This window comes from Acomys minous (genome assembly GCF_964271855.1).
Source record: "Acomys minous genome assembly, chromosome: 6".
NCBI classification, from domain to species: Eukaryota; Metazoa; Chordata; class Mammalia; order Rodentia; family Muridae; genus Acomys; species Acomys minous.
Window position 1 is genome coordinate 93,875,306 of NC_140487.1, and position 22,004 is coordinate 93,897,309.

The following is a 22,004-nucleotide window of genomic DNA, read 5'->3' on the forward strand; positions in this document are numbered from 1 at the left end:
CAGGTAGCGCGCCCGACACCGCCGCGCATGCCTTCTAGCGCTGGGGGGGGTCTGGGGGGCGGTGGAAGGAGGGAGGCTACGGCACTCCGAGGGCTGTAGTCTCAACGACGCGCGCACGTGAGAGGAGGAGCGAAAGGTGTGCAGGGGTCGGAAAACCGGCTCTCCGTAACTGGTTTGCTAATTCTGGTGGTTGGCGAGGTGCGAGAAGGCGAACAAAGAATGGGCGGGCAAGAACCGGCACAAGGATGCCCGCCACATTCTCGCGCTCCCGGGGGCCGGAGGACCGGCTGGGAGCTTGAATTGGGGGGGGAGTGCTGAAATTCGGCTGGTCCTTGCCTCAGGAGCGGCGCGAGGAGAGGCGAATGGCTTCGCGGAAGGGCGCCGGGGGTTGGGGCAGGGGACTAACCGCTGCTGCCGCCGCCGCCGCCTCGGCCCCAACGTTTACCGACCGACCGAGCGAACGAACTAGCGAGCGAGCGAGCGAGCCGCGGGCGCCCGGGCTGGGTCGTCGTGCGCATGCGCGCGCGCTTCGGGCTCGTGGGCGTGCGGGAGGCGGGGCCCGAGCGGCAGAGGGAGGGCCCGGCTGGTGGTTGCTCCTCCTCCGCCCGCTCTGTCCGCCCCACCCCCCACCCTCCCCCCGCCTCCTGTGCCTTGTGGGCCGGGCAGCCATTTTGGGAAGAGCTTTGTTATGGTTGTGGGCTAGTCACCTCTGCTGGTCGGCGAAGCTGGGGGGACGCGTCCTTTAGACTCCGCGACTCGTCCTTGACCGTAGCCGCGTCGCTTGCCGGGTAAGTGCGAGCTCTGGACACGGAGCGGAAAGGGGGGACCCCGAGCGGCCCTCGGCAAGGGCTCCGCGGGTGACTCGACTGGCCGTCTGCGAAAAGTAGTTGGAAGAAAGTCTTGCTCAGGTGTTTGGGGTGTCGGTCCGCCTAGGGTGGGCAGGAGGATCCGGGAGTCGCCGGGTTGGAACGTCCCCCCCCTTCCCCCCTCCCCCCTCCAGCGGGAGGAGCCTTGCACACTGGCGTCGTCGCCGCGGCGGTTCCAGAGCTCGCCCGACTACAACTTCGGTTCTCGGTCGGAAACGCTCACCTGCGGCGGCTCCGGCACCGGCTCCTTTCCGAAAGCTCCGGCTTGATAGTGGTTGAGTGACTTGGTTTACTTTATTTTATTTATTTATTTATTTTAAAGAGCCGAAAGAGTTTGTTTTCCATTTAAGAGAAACTTAACGAGGAAAAAGTCGTTGTAAGTCAAATGTGGGATATCTGGGGGAAAGGGAACTTCCACGCCCGGAGTCGGGGTTCTCTCTGGGATAGTGAGACCTTTTCCTTCCGATTGTCTTTACCAGTTAATCTACCAGAGTCCCGTCCCATTGGGGAGGAGGTTTGATTGGTCTTGAAGTGGCTTAACTAGTCGTTTTTTATTCTATCCTAAATCTCCCCAACCCGTAACATTAAAAAGAAATGCTGAATATAAAATGGCTGTAGTCTGGGAGAAGTACCCTGTTTAAATGCTTATATATAACATTTCAGTCGGTTTTCCCAATGGGACGTGAGCTTTTCGGAGTTTTTGGTATTGGTGACTTTGGAGAGGATAGGTGAAAACAAAGGTGAGACTCAGGAAGTTTACATAAGAATGGGTGCGGTTTTTTTGTTTTTGTTTTGTTTTTTGTTTTGGTAGTTGTGAATAGTTATGAAACTGTGCGGTGGTGTCAATTTTGTCTATGGCTTTTGTAACTTTAGTATAATATGTTGAATACTTTGATTCTTCTTTTTTTTCCTTGGAAAGCCTGTATTTAGTGGTGGCTTAAGTTTTTTGTTTAGCAATATGCCCCTTTCCTCTGTAAGTCTCATCGAAAACTAAAGGTAGAGTCATTCTGTAGACAGAAATTGTAATTGGAAGTCTCATTTTTTTTTTTTAAGGTCTTTCTGTTTGTGTTTTATTTTTGAGACAGGGTTTCTCTATGTAGCCTTAGCTGTCCTGGACTCGATTTGTAGACCAGGCTGGCCTTGAACTCACAGCGATCCACCTGCCTCTGCATCCCTCCCTGAGTGCTGAGATTAAAGGCCTCCACCACCACTGCTGGCTTTCTAAAGGTAGTTTTTTATCTCAAGTTCCATGAAGTTTAGATATTTACAAAATAAAAACACAGTTTTGCAAGTGAAAACATCTTCAGAAATTAAGTGCCAGGTGATTGTGTCTTTTTTTTTTTTTAAACAAAGGACAACCTGTTAAAAGAAAACGAGGTGTAACAGAAGCAATATCCAAGTTTGGAAAAGTTTTGGAAAAAGTATGATGGAGTTGAAGTTGCTGTCTATTCAAAAGATAAAATAGAATGCGAGTTGAAAGTGGATCTGTGGATCCATTCACAGGATAAACTGTCACCTTTCATAGAGTTGGTTTTCATACATCCTTTTTATTTTCATACATCCTTTTAAACAGGGAAGTTTTTGTCTGTTCTGGCAATCTTATTTTCTTATGTGTATGGATATTGTGCCTGCATGTATAACTGTGTGCATGGGTGTGCAGGGACCCCAGAGACGCCATTGGAACCCCTGGAACTGGAGTTAGAAGAGACAGTTGTGAGCTGCCATGGGAGTGCTGGGACTCAAGTCTGGGCTGCTCAGTTGTCTTAACCTCTGAGCCATCTCTACAGCCCCAGGAATTGTTTTTGTCGTTGGTCTTCGAAGAAAATCATTTAAAGTTCTTTCTGGAAAGTACAAGTTAATTGCTTTCTGTTTTGACATTATTACAGTATTTGGGAGAGACCGTACTTTAAATTCACTATTTCACTTTTTTTTCTGAGGGGTCTCAAAATGGCTTGCATTTGTTGCTCTAACCAGTTTTTCAGCTGATTGTGGAACTGTGCTTTCAGAATTCTTGAAATTGGGGAGAGGGAATGGAAAGCCTTTATATTTAATTAATTTAACAATTCTTTTGTTATCCCTGGCTGCCTTGGAACATACACTGTAGACCAGGCTGTGCTGGAGCTTGAGATTGCTTACCTCTCTTGATTGCTAGGATTAAAGGATGCACCACCAAGCCTGGCCTTTGTTTTTGTTTTATTTTCTTTGGTTTTTAGAGTACTGCTAATTTAACACTTTGATTGTTTAAAATCTTAGTTGAAGAGGAGGGTACATTCAACCATTTCAATAATTTTAATTTGTTCAGGATAAGAAATCTGGCAGTGTAGTGTGTGCCTATGTATGCACACACCGGTTGTTTTAGACATGGTCTCATTGTAGAGCAGTGGTTCTCAGCCTTAGCTTCGATCCTTTAATGTATGTCACTTTATGTTGTCATCTTCAGCCATAAAATTATTTTGTTGCTTCTTTAAAGCTGTAATTTTGCTACTATTAGGAACTGTAAATATCTGATGTGCAAACTCCTATGACCCACAGGTTGAGAACAAGTTCTCTTAACCACTGAGCCAAATCTCCAGCCCCTATAATTTACTTATTTATTTATGGCATTTCCAGACAGGGTTTCTCTGTATAGTCCTGACTGTCCTGTAACTCCATTTGTAGACTGCTGGCCTTGAACTCAGAGATCTGAAGCTTACCGGGTGCTGGGATCAAAGTCATGTATCACCACTGCCTAGCTCTATAATATATTTTAAAATCCTCATTTAAACACAGTTCTCAATCTTCTTTCAGAAGATAGTATTTTTCTTTTTCCTTTTTTTCTTTCTTCTTTGGTTTTTTGAGACAAGGTTTCTCTGTGTAGCCTTGACTGTCCTGAACTCACTTTGTAGACCAGGCTGGCCTCGAACTCACAGCGACACACCTGCCTCTGCCTCCTAGAGTGCTAGGATTATAGGCGTACACCACCATAACCAGTTTGGCGTATCTTAATTTTATGGTTTAAGACTAATATGCCAGGGAGAGAATGTTGTACAAAATGCTTTTTTTTTTTTTTCCTTTAAGACTAGTTCTGGCTGCCCTGGAACTTGCTATGTGGACCATGCTGGCTTCAAATTAAGAGATCTGCCTGCCTCTGCCTTCCTAGGGCTGGGACTAAAGGTGTGTGCCACCACCTCAGAGTACTTTCTATTTTTTAACTTCGTTATGTTGTGATTTTTTTTTTTAACCTTCCTGGTACTGGGGATTGATTGAACTGAGCACCTCATGGATATTAAGCGCTTTTACACCTTAATGAATCACTAATGTCATATGAGACAAGGTCTCTAAGGTGCCATGCCAGGCCCTGAACTGTGAACCTCCTGCCTCGCCTCTTCTCAAGTAGCTATGATTGCATGTGTGTAACATCGTCCTTTGCTAAGCAGACTTTTTATTCCTTACTTTATAGTTGAGAAAAATGAATCTAGGACTCATTTGGCTACTACACAATTGAGTATGCATTCAAGCCTAAGTGAACTGTCACAGTGCTTGACTGCTTGCTGCCTTTAACTGGGATGCTGAGTGTATATAATATAATTAATATATCATATATTACTTTTTTTGAGACAGGTTTTCTCTATGTGAGAAATCTTCCTGTCTCTGCCTCCCAAGTGCTGGGATTAAAGCATGCACCATGCCAGGCTGTGTATTTGTTTTTGTTGTGATTGTGCTTGTGTGGTTAGTTGAGGGGTTTTGTTCTGTTGTGTTTTGTTTTCAGACCTGTAGCTTTGGTTGGCCTGGAATTTGCTGTGTAGATATAGTTGCATCAAACTCAGTAGAGATCTGCTTCTGTCTCTAATGCTTAAGGTAAAGGCCTGTGCCACATCTGGCCTCAGCTAGTTGGTTTAATTTTTGCAATGACGAGATTGAACTGCTCCCAGTCCTGACTGCCTTTAACCATGAAAGTTAAACTGTTGTAACATTAAGAGTCATAAGCCCATTTTAAGGTATCCTAACAAAAAATGGTTCATAGAAAAGGCAAATTAAGGGTGGGCAAGATAGCTCCGTTGGGTTAAAGGTATTTGCTGCCAAGCCAGAGAGGATCTGAGCTTGATCCCTGAGATCCATATAGTTGTTAGGAGAGAGCCGACTCCAGTAAACTGTCCTTTGATCTCCACATGTGCTGTGCATAAAAAAGAAAAGAAAGGCAAATTTGAGTTGTGGAAATGCTCAGGGCATCACAAGCATGGGGACTTGGATTTGTGTTGCCAGAGCTCCTGTGAAAGCAAAGACAGTAGAGTCCCCGGGAGCACATGGACGGACCTATTAGCCTGGCATGCACAACAGCAAATGAGCCTGTGTCTCAATACAGTGAACTTGACATTGGGAATTGTCCTCTTAACGCCAGTGTGAAGTGGCATTTGTTTACCTGCATTCACAAGAATACATACACACACACGCGCGCGTGCGCACACACACACACGACATATACACAGATTATTTAAAAATGAAAAGGCACATTTGGATTTATATTGTGGGAGGATCTTAGTATATATACAATCAGATGATACTTACTTTATAAGTACTGTAGCTGGGGTGGTCTGGAATTTAGCATGGGGTGGTTTGAGCTGGAGATCTAACACCCTAAGTTACTTCTAAATCAAACTCAATGACTTCTGTTTTATTTGAAGTCTGCCTCAAACAAAACTAGCCACATTCAAAATATTAAGATGGTTCTATAAGGGAAGCTGAACTTTTGTCCATAAGTATACTTTAATTGTAAGGTTCATTGCCTAATGTAATGTAAATTGAATTTTATACGTGATTTCAAACACACTAAAAGATATAGGAAGGGAACTATTACTTTATTTTCCTTTAATAAAGCAATCATCAGCCCTTAACTGATTTGTTTGACAAGCAAATTTTTCAGCAAAACAGACTCAGGAGGCAGTAATATTAGTGGCAGTTTAGGTTACTGGTGGCTGGGAGCATCTGGTAGACCATAAAACATTCTTTCACAACCAAAGAACTTTACAGTTTGCCAGATGAAGTAGGAAAAAACAGGCTAATAGCATAGCTATAGTTCCCTGTTGGGGGGAGGTGGACGAGGGAGCATGGGTTGGTTCTGGGGATCAAGCCCAGGGCTTTGTATATGACACACTACCAATGAATGACACACCAGCAGCCCGGTAGTCTTTCTTAAAGAAACTGATTTTAAGGCTGGCTGTGGTGGCGCACACCTTTAATCGCAGCATTCAGGAGGCAGAGGCAGGCGGATCGCTGTGAGTTTGAGGCCAGCCTGGTCTACAAAGGGAGTCCAGGACAGCCAAGGCTACACAGAGAAACCCTGTCTCAAAACACCAAAAAAAAAAAGAAAGAAAGAAACTGATTTTAAAATGTTCTTTAAGTTTACCTTCCTTTTATGGGAACAGCCAGACTACTAATTAATACTAAAAGCCAAAGCACTTGGATGAAAAAAAAATTGAACATGAGGTTTAAGATTGTCAGTACTTTTTCCCCTTCTGAAGATGACTATATTTTTAATTTGGCTTGAAAACTCTTGATCATACTTAGTTGTTTAAATTTTTATATACTTTCTCGGAATCTGTAGATGTACATTTATAGAATTTGGGGGAATTGTTTCAAGACAGGGTTCCTCTGGGTAGCCGTGGTTATCCTGGACTCACAGAAATCCACCTGCCTCTGCCTCCCAGTGCTGGGATTAAATGCATGTTGCTACTACGCCTGACATATTGGACTCTTTATTTATTTATGGTGTTTTTTTGTTTGTTTGTGTCCTGTCCCCCCTTTACACCCCCACCCCACAGGGTTTTTCTCTGTGTAGCCTCAGCTGTCCTGGGCTCACTTGTAGACCAGACTGGTCTCGAACTCAAAAGATCCACCCGCCTCGACACATTGGACTCTTAAATTTTTTTATGTTTATTTATTTGTTTGGTCATATGCATGTCTTGGCACATATGTTGAGGTCAGAAAACAACTTTTGGGAGCAGTTCTTTCCTTCTAGCATGTGGGTCCCAAACATGGAGCTCAGGTTGCTGGGCTTGCCAGCAGGTGTGTCTGTTCACTGAGCCAGCTTCCTGGCCCTTCACTGAACTCCTTTAGCTATAAAGTCTGTCGGGGATGGAGAGTTGGCTCGTGGTTACTAGCACTGGCTGCTCTTTCAAAGATCCTGAGTTCAACTTCCCAGCAACCACATGGTGGCTCATAACCATGTATACATAAAATCTGGTGGCCTCTTCTGGCATGCAGGTAGAATACTGAATGAATGAATAAATAGAAAATTTCACATGAGGTAAAAATGTCTTATACACACCCGGCTTAAGTTAAAAACATCTCATACATAAATATACCCTTTCAAAGTAGATGAAGTTTGAGATTATTGGTAAAAGTTAGTTCTGTTTGTTTGTTTGTGACAGAGTTTTCACTGTGTGGTCTAGGCTGGCCAGGGACTCTTGATAATCCTCTTGCCTCAGCTTTTGTGCAGACCTACAGGCATGAGCCAACATGTTTGAGTGGGGGGAAAAGGTAATCTTTTATCGAATAATTTGGTTGTCTGTAATGTATTTAGCATAGTGACTTTTGGAGCAGCTGTCAAAACAAAAACATATTTCCCCCTTGTTTTAAGATCTTGAGAATTTTAATATTTAGATTTGGGGGGGTTAACATAATATTAGAATTCTTGATCCTGGGCTCATTTTTCAGCACTGTAAAAAGTAAAAGTGAATAGCCTTACAATTTCATAAACAGAACAGGCAGGTAACTCGCAGGAGGACCAGGTTCACACTCATCCTCTTCCACATATGTAGTAAGTTAGTTTGAGGACAGCCTGTACTAAAAAAAGCAAACAGAGCTGGGGCTCAGGAGTGAAGAGCACAGGACTCAAATATGATTTCCTAACGTCACATGGTGGCAGTGTGTGTGTGTGTGTGTGTGTGTATGTGTGTGTGTGTGTGTGTGTTGGAAGTCTGTTTTCTTTTTTCACTTTATGGGTTCTAGGGATCACACTCACTTAAATTAGGCTTGGTATCAGACTCTAACCTCAGAGCCGGTTTACTAGTCCATAGTATTTGTTTTGTCTCTGCCATTTTAGCGCCCCCCCCCTTTTTCCCCCCACAAAAGGAGTTTTTATTTGAGGCAAAGAGAAGTGTGACCCAAAGGATAACAGATCTAAACACTCAAAACTACTTGGCTGTAAGTGGCACTACCTGGGCTGTAAGTCTTGTTCTCTTTGGCTGCAAGATGGGGAAGAAGAAAGACCAAGAAAGGCTGGAAGAAACACCTCAGCTACCAACACTGCTCTCCAGAGCCCACACCAAACTAACAAACTCTGCAAGGTGCCACCCAGTGCAGAGGACACAGGACACTAGCAAGGACAGATGAGGCAGGAAGAACAAGTGTAAGTCACTGGGGAAGAACAGGGATCCAAAGCGTCAGACTTCTGCACGGAAGCTCATCAAGGCGCACATCCTCCAGTTCTTGCTGTGGCTGAGTAGAATGGTCACAGCCTCGCTGCTCAGCTCAAAATCTAAGTCCTTAAAGTTCTCAGCAGTGCATGCTGGTGTCACAGACGCGGGGATCACCACCACTTGGTGAACTTGGGCTGAAATTGCCTTGATCCTGGGATCCTCCCGGAGAGAAGGATCTTCAGGCTTGGCCCAGGGCCTGTCAGGAGAGCCAAGGGGACTGGACACAGTCGCCACGATGCCTTTGGAATGGCAGTACTGACTCAGTCAGCTTCTCTTGAGTTAGGTATGGGTGGCACTCAGTCTGGTTAACCAAAGACATATTTTAAGCCACGTTTGCTTAGGATTCTCTCAATCTGAAGAGGGTTGAAGTTGGAGATACCAATTGCTTTTACCAAACCTTCACTAGTTGTTCCATGTCCATCCAAGTGTCCACAAAATCTGTGTCACTAGGAATCACGTTCCCTGATGCATCCAGTGGGAAACAGTCAGACCTGAGCTTGAAGCCTGTTGGCCAGTGAATAAGGTAGTGCCGCTGCAGGTCACTGAGTGCCTTCTGGCAGGCTGCTTTTACTGTGCTCTTGTTGGGCAATGTGCGCTGCAGCTTGCTGATGATTAAGAGCTCCTGGCGCTTCCCCACCTGCTCCTTGAGCTTCTCCTGGAGGGCCACTCCCACCTCCTCCTCATTCTGGTATACCTGGGCGCAGTGCCCAGTGTCAAAGGCAACCTTCATGGCCACAATCACCTGGCCAGGAGGGGACTTCCAAGTGCCCAGGCCCAGGGTGGTCATCTTGGCACCATTGTTGAGTTCCAGGTGGCTAGCCCTGAGCACTGCACACTACACACGCTGACCGGCAACTGTCCAGTTTAGCCCTTTTATATGGGCTTTTCATGAATCTTACTGGGAGAATGCTGAAGAGGCTGTGTACGTGAACATGCATTCCCAGGCTGTGCCATTGAGGTACAAAAAGTAAAGACAATTGAGAATTCATTCCTTTGACAGTTGGTTGCATTGCTAGCTCAGGCAGTTTCCAAAGCCAGCTCTTCCTGTGTTGTGACGATGGCATTGGTTTCAACTGCTTAGTTTCTATTGTTTTATATATTTGCCAAATCAAAGTCTCATAATTCTCTGAACTCCAGTAGTGTTTTGGTAAATTCCTTTTCTGGTTAAGTTACCTAAATTTCGTTTCTTTTTTTTTTTTTTTTTTTTTCTTTTTTTTTCTTTTTTCTTTTTCTTTTTTTTTCCCCCCCAGCTAAGGGTCTTGATTTGTACAACTTGCTTTCTCTAGTAAGTTTTATTACTTTTAAAACTTATTTTATGTGCATTGGTATTTTGCCTGAATGAGTGTCAGATCTCCTGGAACAGGAGTTACAGATAATTGTGGGTTCTGGGAATTGAACCCATGTCTTCTGGAATGGCAAACCAGTGTTCTTTACTGCCTAGCCGTCTCTCTGGCCCCAGTTTTATTACTTCTGTTTATGGTACTCTCGATAATACGTGAAATTGAAGGTTTTTGTATATGTTTTGTTTGTTTGTTTGTTTGAGACAAGGTTTTTGGCCTTAGCTGTTTAGGCACTCCTGCCTCTGCCTCCTGAGTACAATTAATGTTGCTGTAGGCGGGCGTGGTGGCGCACGCCTTTAATCCCAGCACTCGGGAGGCAGAGGCAGGTGGATTGCTGTGAGTTCGAGGCCAGCCTGGTCTATAAAGCAAGTCCAGGACAGCCAAGGCTACAGAGAGACCTTGTCTCGAAACTCCCCCCCCCCCCAAAAAAAAGTTGTTGTGACGCCCCAATAAAATAATTTTCATTGTTACTTTATAACTTAATTTTGCTACCATTAGGAATTGTAATGTAAATACCTGTGTTTCCCATGGTCCTAAGTAACTCCTGTGAAAGGGCGTTTAATACACACACACACACACACACACACACACACGCACGCACGCACGCACGCACGCTCGGGGGTGCTACCCAAGGGTTGAGAACAGCTGTTCTAGAATTTACTGAGAAGTCTTCACTGAAGATTTCTCCAACAACCAAATTATATCTATTATTCTTACACTTAACAGACTTTTTGTTTGTAAAGCTAATTTTAGATAAGATTAGCTAGAAAACACTCTATGTTTACCTTTCTAATATTTTATTAAAAGAAGATCCCTACATTGCAGGCAAATTTCAGCATTTCAATAGTGGAGATAAAATAGACATTTCATTTAATAATTAAAGATTTTATGATTGAAAGTGTGCCGAAATGCTTTTAACAGAGCTGGAGAGATGGCTCAGAGGTTAAGAGCACTGTCTGCTCTTCCAGGGGTCCTGAGTTCAGTTCCCAGCAACCACATAGTGGCTCACCACCATTTATAATGATATCTCTTCTCATGAGCAGGTATATATGGAGGCAGAACACTGTATATGTAATAAATAAATATTTTTAAAAATACTTTTAACAGAATGAAAATGGCATATCAACACCCAAGGGGCAAACTTGGGTGAAGGATTTTTAAGTATGAGACATTTTATTTCTAGATTGCACTTGAAATATTTGAGTTTTAATTTTAAAAGATTTTTTTTATTTTAGGGTTTTTTGTTTGTTGTTGTTGTTGTTTTTGTTTACATGTGTGGAGGTAATCAGATAATGTATCTGGTTCCCTCCTTTGACATGGGTCCCAGGGATTGAACTCTGGTCAGTCATCAAACTTGCATTTGTATTGTCCAGCATTAAGTACCATGCTCATAATCCAGCACTCTGGAGGCAGAGGCAGGCAGATCTCCAGGTTCCAAGACAGCGTGTCTACATAGTAAGTTCCAGTACAGCCAGTGCTGCCCTGAGAATCCTGTCTTTGGCGGGCAGGGAGGCACCTTTACTGCTGAGCCATGTCACCAGCCTTCATTTTGATGTTGAGATAAGTTCTTATGTTGTAACCTAGCATGGCCTTGCTACTGCAGTTATACGATATAACAGCCAGATTATTTGAGGAGTATTTGTTAAATATGTAGAGTTGTGTCGTCCCCCCCCCCCCTTTTTTTTTTTTTTTGGTTTGTTTGTTTGGTTGGTTGGTTGGGGTTTTTTGTTTTGTTTTTGTTTCTCTGTGTAGCTTTGACTGTTCGGCTGGCTGTCCTGAACTCACTATGTAGACCAGACTGGCCTCGAACTCACAGCAATCCAACAGCCTCTGCTTCCTGAGTGCTGGGGACAGAGGACAACTTTGGCTATTGTTCTTCAGGTGTTGGATTTTTTTTTCCATTTGTTTTTTGTTGTTGTTGTTGTTTTGTTTTGTTTTTTGTTTTTGAGACAGGGTTTCTGTATGTAGCCTTGGCTGTCCTGGACTTGCTTTGTAGTCCAGGCTGGCCTTGAACTCAGTGAGCTGCCTGGTTTTTCCTCCTTAGTGCTGGGATTACAGGCATGTGCCTGCGCCTAGCTCTCAGGTGTTGCTATTACCTACCTTTTTCTTTAAAAATAAATAAATAAATTAATTAATTAATTAATTAAAATATAAAATAAAAGGACAAGAGTGTCTCACTGACCTGGGACTGGCCAAATAGACTACTCAGGTAAATCAGCTCCAGGAGTCTACTTGCTTCTACCAGCCCAAGTGCACCTTTTATAAAAACATACTACCATGGCAGGTTTTTTGCTTTTGCTTTTGACCATTAATAGATGTTTACAATGTATCTTTTAGATCACAGAGGCTGCCAGAGTAGAGGGAATTGGCCACACCTTATAGCTTATCTAGTACCTTCTCTAATGACATTTCTTTCTTTCCTTCTTTCCTTCTTCCTTTCTTTCTTTCTTTTTTTTAAAGATTTATTATTTATACAGTATTTTGCTCGCATGTGTGCCTACACACCAGAAGAGGGCATTAGATCTCATAATAGGTGGTGGTGAGCCACCATGTGGTTGCTGGGAATTGAACTCAGAACCTTTGGAAGAACAACCAATGCTCTTAACCTCTGAGCCATCTCTCCAGCCCTCTAAACTAAATTTCTAGTAGGAAGCTGTCCCAAGGTAGGGTGGGAGCCTTGCATGGTGGCGCACACCTTTAATCCCAGCACTCAGGAGGCAGAAGCAGGTGGATTTCTGTGAGTTCCAGGCCAGCCTGGTCTACAAAGAGAGTCTAGTACAGCCAAGACTACACAGAGAAACTCTGTTTCAAAAAAAAAAAAACCAAGGTAGGTTGGGACAATAGGATTAACTTCCTAAATTACTGCTTCTAACTTACTGTATCTTACTTTGTACCTTCACTGATCTGTTAAACCCAGAGATCCTTGTCTTTTATGATCAGAGACCACACACCCCTCTAGGCAAGGTGAGGTGGCGCACACACACCCTTTGTCTCAGGAGGGTAGCCTGGTCCTAGTCTGCTACATACAGAGTTCCAAGGTCAGCTGGTGATCAAACTGATCTTGTCTTTTAAAACAACAAAAAACCAGAGATCCCTGTCTCTAAAGTCTATAAATATAAAGATTTTACTTTTTTGTGAGTTGTTGCTAAGTGTCTACAATATTCTAGTTTATTCTGCTTTGAGTGCCGGGCATTATTTAAGAGCTAATAAACTAAATGCTTGCCAACACATCTCTCCTGGAAAGAATTTATTTTTTAAGACACAGTTTCTCTGCCTCCCAAGTGCTGAGATTAAAGGTGTGTACCGCCACACCTAGCCTTTTTTTTTTTTTAATATTTAAAATGTACAGTACTGAACCCTGGTACATGAAAGGTACACTGACCTGGATTTGTGGGGAGAGTGTCTCTAGCCACCCTACACCCACCACCACCAGGGACCTCTATACTTTACCCATGCCCCTTAATTTATTCATGTGTGCGTGCACAAATGTGTGTAGTAGGCAGGGCCTTACTTTTGGTTGCTCATTGACAAACTTAAATTCTTATGCTGAGGTTCCTAGAAACCCTGTTCATGGTTACTGTGTGAACTTTTGAAGACAGTATAGCCTAGAACTGTGGAGTTTTCTTTCCTTAAGCACAGATTATTCACAGAACTCACTTTTTACGTCAACTTGTCTTGCTGATATGTCATTTCTAATATTAACTTTTAAAGGTAAGTATAAAAGACCTCAGAGATGTCTGGGCTTTTCTTTCTTTCTTAGAGTCAACTAAACATTCCAGTGATATTAACCAACCCTTGTACTCCCCATTGGGCTCTCTTACTCAGAACCTTTACTTTCTTTAGGGGAAAGTGAGATCAAGCCAAAAAACAAAAACAAAACAAAAAACCACAAAAGAAATACTATGTGGTCACAATACAAACTTGATAATAATAGCCAGTGGCCAGAAAAATGGCATTTGGAAAACTTGATATACTAACATTGTGGGAAGTGTTCAGAACTTCACAAGTGCTTTTCTCTGTCTTGGTAATCACCCCTATCTTTGCCAGGCACTTAAGACTTTTCAAATTATACTGCTCTGTGAAAAAACTTGCTGCACTTAAAAGACTATAGCCGCATATAGTGGAAACAAACTGTAAACCAAAATGGATATTTCCCCTTTAAGTCCCTGTGGACCAGCCTTTAAGTACTCTCTGAACCCCCACCTTTCTCCACCTTCCCAGAATTTAAACTCTGACATTCTTCTCCCACCATGTGCAAATCCGTAAGGACCAATACAAACTCATACTTTTCCTACTTTTCATATTTGGGACAAAGAAATAATCTGTTGGTGCTGGAAAGTTGGCTCAGTAGTTAAGAACAATTTCTTCTTTTCTCTAGAATTCTAACTGGAGTTAGCATCCAAAAAGGTGTTGTGCAACTGCCTGTAACTCTACCTCTAGAGACTCTGAGCTCTAGCTTTTGTGCAGATATTTGGTTTTTCCATATGTTGCAACCAAAGTACACTGTGTTTGCAGCAGCTGTCAGCATCTGGCAGGTAGTCTGGGTTCCACTTCAGCAGTTGGTTGAGGTGCTGCTTGCTTCCAGATGAGAGTAGACGGACATTGAGATCAAAGGCCCCGAGGCCCAGGGCTGGGTCAGGTCTTAGGGTGGGTGGGGGAGGGATAAACGTTAGCTCTTTTAGGATGAAATTTCCAGCATCAAATGGCTGTGGAGACTCAGGAGCTCCCCAAGCCTGCAATGATACCAAAAGTGTTAAACAGCCTTTTGTCTTAGCTGCTGTGCTGAGCACTGCAGAGGAAGTAGGTGGATGTCTGAAACCACCCGGCTGCTGGCAGCTCCTGTGAGACACAGGCTGGGCCAGTGCTTCACTGGCAGTCAGCACTGAGCTAGTGGTGGTGATGGAGCAGGCTCCAGCAGCTGCAGATACAGTTCTGCCATCGCTGCCTGAGCACCAGCCATTCTTCCCCAGAATAAATGGAGTCTCAGAGGGTCATTGTAGAGAAATGGCAAGCACAAGAGAGCTCCAGCCAGCCAGCGTCATTTATAGTCCTCGGGCAGTGGGAAGGGGTTTGAGGGTGAATGTATCTGATTCGCTGGGGATAGGGGTGTCAGGTTACTTAATCTACATGCAGTGGTGCAGTACTTAATTATCCTATGGGTAGGGGAAGAACTTCTAGATATGGTTAAAGGTCATTTACTGGAGGCTAGGATCTCCTTAGCATAGGGTGGGGTACTCCAGGACTCCCCAGGTGTTTATATTAGGAAAGGATCAGGCCTGTGATCTTCCCTGAGGGCTTTGTGACACTCCTTAGAGGATCTGGGAGAAAAGGAGTCCACCATCATAGACCAAGGGCAAATGACTGATGTCAGACTTCAGCCTTATCCAACAGAATTCCACAAGCAATAGCATCTTAAGATCTAGTTAATAGTGGACAATGTCACTAGCAATAGCTTGTGTGGTTCTGTTGGTCTCCCTGAACAATAACTCATATGGAGTTATTAGCATCGGGATTTTTATTAAATTACCCATGTCTTGTGGGGGAAACATTTATCCATGTAGAGTATCTCTGTTAAAATTAAATTACAAGCTGGCATTGTGGCATGCGCTTTTAATCCCAGCAGAGGCAGGTGGATTGCTGTGTGTTTGAGGCCAGCCTGGTCTACAAAGTGAGTATAGGACAGCCAAAGCTGCACCGAGAAGCCCTACCTAGGAAAAAGAAAGAAAAAAAAATTTACACTACAAAGCTGGGCAGTACACTTTTAATTCCAGCACTCTGGAGGCAGAGGCAGTCAGATTTCTTGAGTTTGAAGCCAGCCTGGTCTACAAAGTGAGTATAGGACAGCCAAAGCTGCACAGAAGAACCATGTCTCAAAAAACAAACAAAATAAAATTTATAAAACAAAACAGTGTGTGCGCCTCGCCCCCCCCAAAAAAATATAAATACATACATACATACATACATACATACATACATACCAAAACAGGGCTAGAGAGATGGCTCAGCAGTGACGAGCAGTTGTTGCTCTTCCAGAGGACCTTGGTTCAGTACCTAGCATTCATATATGGCAGCTTGCTTTCAACTGTAACTCTGGTTCCAGGGATCTGACCAGGTATGCGTGTGATAGGCAGAGCATTCCTATGCATTAAAAAAACCCAAACTTTTTGTTTTTGTTTTGTTTTTATTTTTTGGTAGTGGTGGTGGTGTCAAGACAGGGTTTCTCTGTGTTGCCTTTGCTGTCTTGGACTCACTTTGTAGACCAGGCTGGCCTCGAACTCAGAGCGATCTGCCTCCCAGAGTGCTGGGATTATAGGCCTGTACTACTATACCGAGATCAAAACTTTTTTAAAAACAAGGCAGAAGAAGTAGGGACTGAAGAAATGGCTTGCTGCTCTTGAAAACTTTTGTTCCTAGCCCCCAGAATCTCCCAGTTCAGTTTGTATAATGAAGTGGTAAATAGTAATTATTAGATACTTTGAGTTTTATGCCTTTCATGCTGGGACTCGGCTACAAAATCTTAGGATTAGGTCTATAAAGGACTGAAAGCTTGCTGTGTGTCTTCTGTAAAGTGCTAGCCAACTATTTAAAAAGAAAGATTATTGATTTTTTTTTTTCCTTTCTATTTTTTGAGACAGAGTTTCTCTATGTAGCCCTGGCTATTCTAGAACTGGCTCTATAGACCAGATCACCTGCCTCTGCCTCCCAAGGCCTGGGATTAAAGGTGTGTGCCACAACCACCCAGTGATTATTGATGTTTTAAGTTGAATTTTCTTTTGTGTTTACTTTAGTGTTTATAAAGGTTATTCATTTACCTGCCTTGAACTTCAGGTTCTTGTAATTTTGGTCAGAATTCTTAGTGGGGGGGAAAATAATAATTATGTTTATTCCATATGGCATTGTAAAAAGGAATATTTGCCTGGTTCAATTGCTGTCTCAGCATTACTGCCACTGTCTGCCAACCTATGCCTAAGTCTCAACCTCTGAGACTTACTGCTTAATACTCACCCTTTCTTGTACTTACTGGGCTCTGGGCTGGCTGGTTCACCTCAGCTGTTCTGGCTCAGCCCTCTCTGCCTGCTAACTTATTCAGTCTGGCTTCTCTCTTGGCCCCTGAATTAATTGCTCTGCTTGGCCTCAAACTAATTCCAGCAATCTACTCTAATTTTTTTTTTGGGGGGGGGGGGTTTGGATTTTGTTTGTTTTTTGAGACAGGGTTTCTCTATAGCCTTGGCTGTCCTGGACTCACAGGGATCCACCTGGGATTAAAGGTGTGCACCACCACCGACTCTATTCTAATCTTCCAGCTTCTTCTCATTCTCTGCCTCATTTAGTCTTCAACTGAGATGTCTCTGCAACCTTATTACTTACTGTCCTGCTAAAACTGCCTCTGTCTCCTAGAGTTAAAGGCGTGTTTGTATTCTAGCCAGATCTAGACGGTCTTTGGCTGTGATCTCTTGCCAGAGCAGCAAGATATTCTGAATTAAATTTTCTCTGCAAAAGATATCATTTTGGTTACTTTTTTCTAAAGAAACTGTTACAGCCATGTTTGGGGGTGATCATCTTTAATCCTAGCACTCTTTAGTATTAGCACTCTCAAAACAGAAGCAGGCAAATTTTTGTGAATTTGAGGTCTACATAAGGAGCTCCAGGCCAGCTAGAGATACATAGTGACATCCAAGCTTCACTAAATAAATAAGTAAAGTGAAAGAACTGCTATGGGCTTATTAACTGCATCCCTGAGACCTATATAACAGAACAAGTATGAATCAATTTCAGCAACTTGTACTCTGACCTCCACATGTGAGCGGTGGCAACATCACCCATCATACACAGAACAGATAAATAAAAAACAATTTAAAAAGAATTATTCTTTACTTAATACAGAAGAACTAGTGTCCAATCAGAATTTATTACTAATTTTATTTTCCTAATTGAATAAGCTAGGAATTACTGGCTATGTTTTTTGTTGTTGTTTTGTTTTTTGAGACATAGTGCTTCTGTTCAACCCTGGCTATCTTAGAACTAACTGGCTTTGTAGACCAGGCCTCCCAAGTGCTGGATTAAAGGTGTGCACTGCCTAGCTGTTACTGGCTATGTTTATCTTTAATTATTCTATATACCATCAATTGTCAGATCCCACCACTTTTTACTTGTTGGAGACTGGAAGGAGAAGGTTTGAGGCAGGGTCTTAAGTTTTAAGGATGACCTTAAAAATCCTGTTCTTGCCTCTGTTTCACATGGCCGTGCCAATTTTATTTCATAAACATTTTGTAAGCTTTTAATTTCTTTGTATTGAAATGTGGTCTTTCAGGACAAGAGCGAGGGCTCAGTGGCTAAGTCCTTTTGTAAAGAACAGGAGTTCAGTTCTCAGCAACATGTCAGACAGCTCACAGAGGGTCTGTGACTTCATTCTGGGAGATCCTCTGGCATGGAAGTCATGCACACCCCACCTTCATACAGATAAATAAAAATAAAAGTTCTTTTGAAACTTAATATGTTGCCCTAGCTAGCCTGGAACACCAAAATATTTTCAGAGTAATTTTCCCCAAATCTTTTTTAGAAAACTGTAGAATGCAAGTGAGATGAGATGTGCATGCCTATAATCGCTGCCCGCAGCAGGTCAGAGGCAGGTAGATCTCTGAGTTCGAGGCCAGCTTGGTGTACGGAGTGAATTTCAGGACAAGGCTACACAGAGAAGCCCTGTTTGGAAAAAGCAGAAAACAAACAAGCAAGCAAGCAAGCAAACAAAAAAACATGTAGATTGTTGGGTGGTGCCTTTACCTGATGAGTTCCTTACCTCTGCCTCCTGAGTGCTGGGACTGAAGGCATGTGCCACCACTCCTGCCTAAGACGTGTGTGTGTGTGTGTGTGTGTGTGTGTGTGTGTGTGTGTGTGTGTGTGTGTGTGTGCGCGCGCGCGCGCGCGCGCGCACGCTTCTATTTTATTGTTTATTTATTTATTTTGAGACAAAGTTTCTCTGACAAGTGTTTTTTAAAGTTTCTTCTTTTGGTTTTTTTGAGACAGGGTTTCTCTGTGTAGCTTTGGCTGTCCTGGACTCTATATAGACCAGGCTGGCCTGGAACTCACAGAAATCCACCTGCCTCTGCCTCCCAAATGCTGGGATTAAAGGTGTACACTACCACACCTGGTTTTTGCAGCTTCATTTTTTGCCACCTGAATATACATCTTGACCTTGCTGGAACCTGTCTAATGACTTTTGACAGAACTTTTTCAGGAAGAAGAGGAGAGTAGAAGGCACAAGAACAAGACATTTTGTGATTTCTATATAGTAAAGTAAATATTCTTTAGAAGTGGTTGAGGTTTTCTCCAACTAGTATATGATCAGTGGGGTTTTTGTTTGGTTTGAGGGTTTGTTTTGGGTTTTTTTTTTTATTTGTTTACTTTATTTTTGTTTTATTCAGTTTTTTGAAACAGGCTTTCTCTATGTAGCCTTGGCTGTCCTGGACTCGCTTTGTAGACCAGGCTGGCCTCAAACTCACAGTGATCCGCCTGCCTCTGCCTCCCGAGTGTTGGGATTAAAGGTGTGCGCCGCTGGTACCACCCCCACCCCCACCCCCACCACCAGCCGGCTTGTTTTTTGTTTTTCTGAAGACGGGGTTTCTGTACCTTGTCTGGCCTGTTCTTGCTTTGTAGACCAGGCTGGCCTAGAACTCAAAGAGATCTGCCTGCCTCTGCCTCCCAAGTGCTGTGATTAGGAGCATGAGCCACTGTGCCAGGCAACCAGTGGGTCTTGTTATTTGTTTTTGCTTCTTGAGACGAGGTCCCATTATGTATCCCTATCTGGTTTGCACCTCACAGAGATCCATCTACCTTCCAGTTTTTGACCTGTTCCACATACATTCAAAGAATATGTGGTATATATACTTGTTTTAATACTCAAGTATTAGAAGCACATAGAAAAAGAAGAGACTAAGTAAATGTCTTTTACTTAACACTTAGTCTGAGAAGCAGCCCTTACACAGTTAAATACCTCCAGCACTTCTTTTCTCTTCATTTCCCCACAGATATGTCTATTGTCTTGAAGTTGGTATTTGGTAGTCCATGCAGTTTTAACACAGTAATGCATAGAATTTGTCAGCAAAGCATAACCTACCCCAAAATAAAAAAGTTCTCCTATCAACAAAGTTTGTGATAGACATGTGGCACATACCTTGAATCCCAGCCCATGGAAGGCAGAAGCAGGTGGGTCGAGGCCAGCCTGGTCTACAGAGTGAGTTAGGGACAGCTGAGGCTACACAGTGAAACCCTGTCTGAAAAAGCAGTCTGTAGTTCCTGGAAGAAGGTTGGGAATTGGCCAAAGAAATATATGTGTCCTCTTAGAACATACCAAGTTAGATCAGAAGAAATTTATTTGCCTCTAAATTGATAGTTATTTAAAATATGTATAATTTAAATACATGAGGCAGACAGGTTGTCTTAAGGATCTACCTTTGGGTGATACCTAATAATTAGGTAGTGATGACATTGGTAGTATTTCCACACACTATATGGTTCAGCCAATTTGGTAAGTTGGAAATCTAGATATAAAAAGACCCAGTAATTGGTATTTCTGAATTACCTTTGATGGTTACCTGGAGAAATGGTTGTAGTGAAAAACCAAACCAAACCTATGTTCAGGTGATGGTTATAAAATAGGGCTTACGAAGGTTTGGTGTGGTAGAATATACCTGTAGTCTGAGCTGCTTAGAAGACTGATACAGGGGGCTGTTGAGGTCAGAGAAAGTACTGGGCAGCATACTAATTTCCTTGTCTGAATAGAAGAACTTGTAGCAATGTTGTTTTAAGTAGTGACAAAAAAATAATACGTAAATTGAACTTAAGATTTTTGTTTTGATATTTGTTAACATTTAGGTATGACTGGTTTTGCCTTCTCTAATTATGTGTTTGTTTTCCCTCATTTATAGATTGGCAGACTCAAGTGGCCTTTTTAATGATTGAGTAATGATGGAGATGGACCCAAATTAGAAAGTGATTTCTTCAATAAAGCAATAGAAGATTCTTCATATCACTTCTGGAAGCTCAGTTCAGTTTTTGGGAAGGAGGAGAACAAGTGAAATACAGAAAATTAATAAGAAGAAACCCTCATTTTGGAATTCTCTTTCTCCTTGACCCTTTTCTACTTATAATTTTGCTTTGAATTTATAAATAGTAAAGACCAAAGAAATAGAATATACATTTAAGAGCTTTAGACCAAAAAATTTGCCTTGAAAGCTGCTGGTGTGTGGCAGGGAAAATATATCAAGTTTCTGTTGGATTCCTTTTTCAAAAAACAAAACAAGATTTCTTAAATCGTTAAATTTTGAAGGCTAAGACAGATATAAGGATATATCTGCCCACAGTTTTAAGCAGTTGTGAAATTTGTGTTTTGAAAGCTGTTTGTGTGGATATTTTCCCACTGACACTGATTGCCCAGAAGATCTCTTACTGCGCTTTACTGTTGCATTTTTGGTCTACCACCTTGATGACATTTCCTGCCCACACCAGACATCACTTGTCTTTCTAGTTATGGCCTTGTTATGAATAGGATTTGCACTCACCGTGCAAATGTCTATGGTTTGCCTAGTTAAGCGACATCATAGTGCCATTACTCAAGGAAGTTGAATGAGGTGAACGGAGACATAGCTTTTCCCCCTTTCCCCCCCTTTTTAAATGTAACAAATAACTTTTTTATGTTCCCCTTCCCCCTTCCCCTACCCCTTTCCCCCTGTGGAAAAGTGTCAGGAACTAGGCATTCAGGATGAGCAATTGAGAGGATTGAGAGGGTGGGCTACACAGAGCTGGGCTTCTTTGTGCTTCATCACAAGGCGTGCTGCTGGCCAGGCTACTTAAGCACCCTTTTTACCAGAAAACCTCGTGGAAGATACAGCTGGCAACTTTGGAAACAGGACCACAGAGGTGACTCTGAGGGTAACTATCATCCATGTGTCTTAACTTTTGGAGAAAATATACAAGAGTATATGTTGTGGAAAACATTGGTTTTGTTATGCTGTGAAGTTTTAACTTTGGAGAATTTCAATGATTTGGGTGCCCCAATGAATCTCAGGAAAACTTAACACACAAGTTGATGTGGAAAGAAGTGTTCCTAAGGAAAATAGAAAAGCTCTTGAGACGTTCTGTAGCAGTTATTCTCAACCTTCTTAGTGCTTCGTCGACTCTAATACAGTTCCTCATGTGGTGCCCTCCAACTATAAAATTCTCACTGCTACTTTATTACTAATTTTGCTGCTATTGTGAATTGTAATATAACTATCTGATATGCAACCCGTGTGAAAGGAAGGGTCTTCTGACCCAGAGGTTGAGAACCACTGTTCTGTATCTGT

The 22,004-nt window shown here is 42.7% G+C and overlaps 1 protein-coding gene and 1 pseudogene across 5 annotated transcripts in view; one reads left to right on the forward strand and one right to left on the reverse strand.

Moving 5' to 3' along the window:
- Nucleotides 1-51: 51 nt before the first annotated feature.
- Nucleotides 52-22,004, forward strand: part of GPBP1L1 (GC-rich promoter binding protein 1 like 1) — a 42,809-nt gene continuing 20,856 nt past the window's right edge. The window contains exons 1-2 of one of the 4 annotated variants that reach the window (XM_084786605.1): nucleotides 52-136; nucleotides 20,589-21,591. The gene's annotated coding sequence lies outside the window, so the exon portion shown is untranslated. Of the gene's footprint in view, nucleotides 199-629; nucleotides 789-1,087; nucleotides 1,243-20,588; nucleotides 21,592-22,004 lie in introns of those variants that run through there. The other 3 variants (XM_084786606.1, XM_084786604.1, XM_084786607.1) reach the window with 3 other exon arrangements.
- LOC311600204 (aldo-keto reductase family 1 member B1-like) lies at nucleotides 1,249-10,246 on the reverse strand (annotated as a pseudogene). Its single transcript has one exon. The product of its transcript is annotated as an aldo-keto reductase family 1 member B1-like (transcript).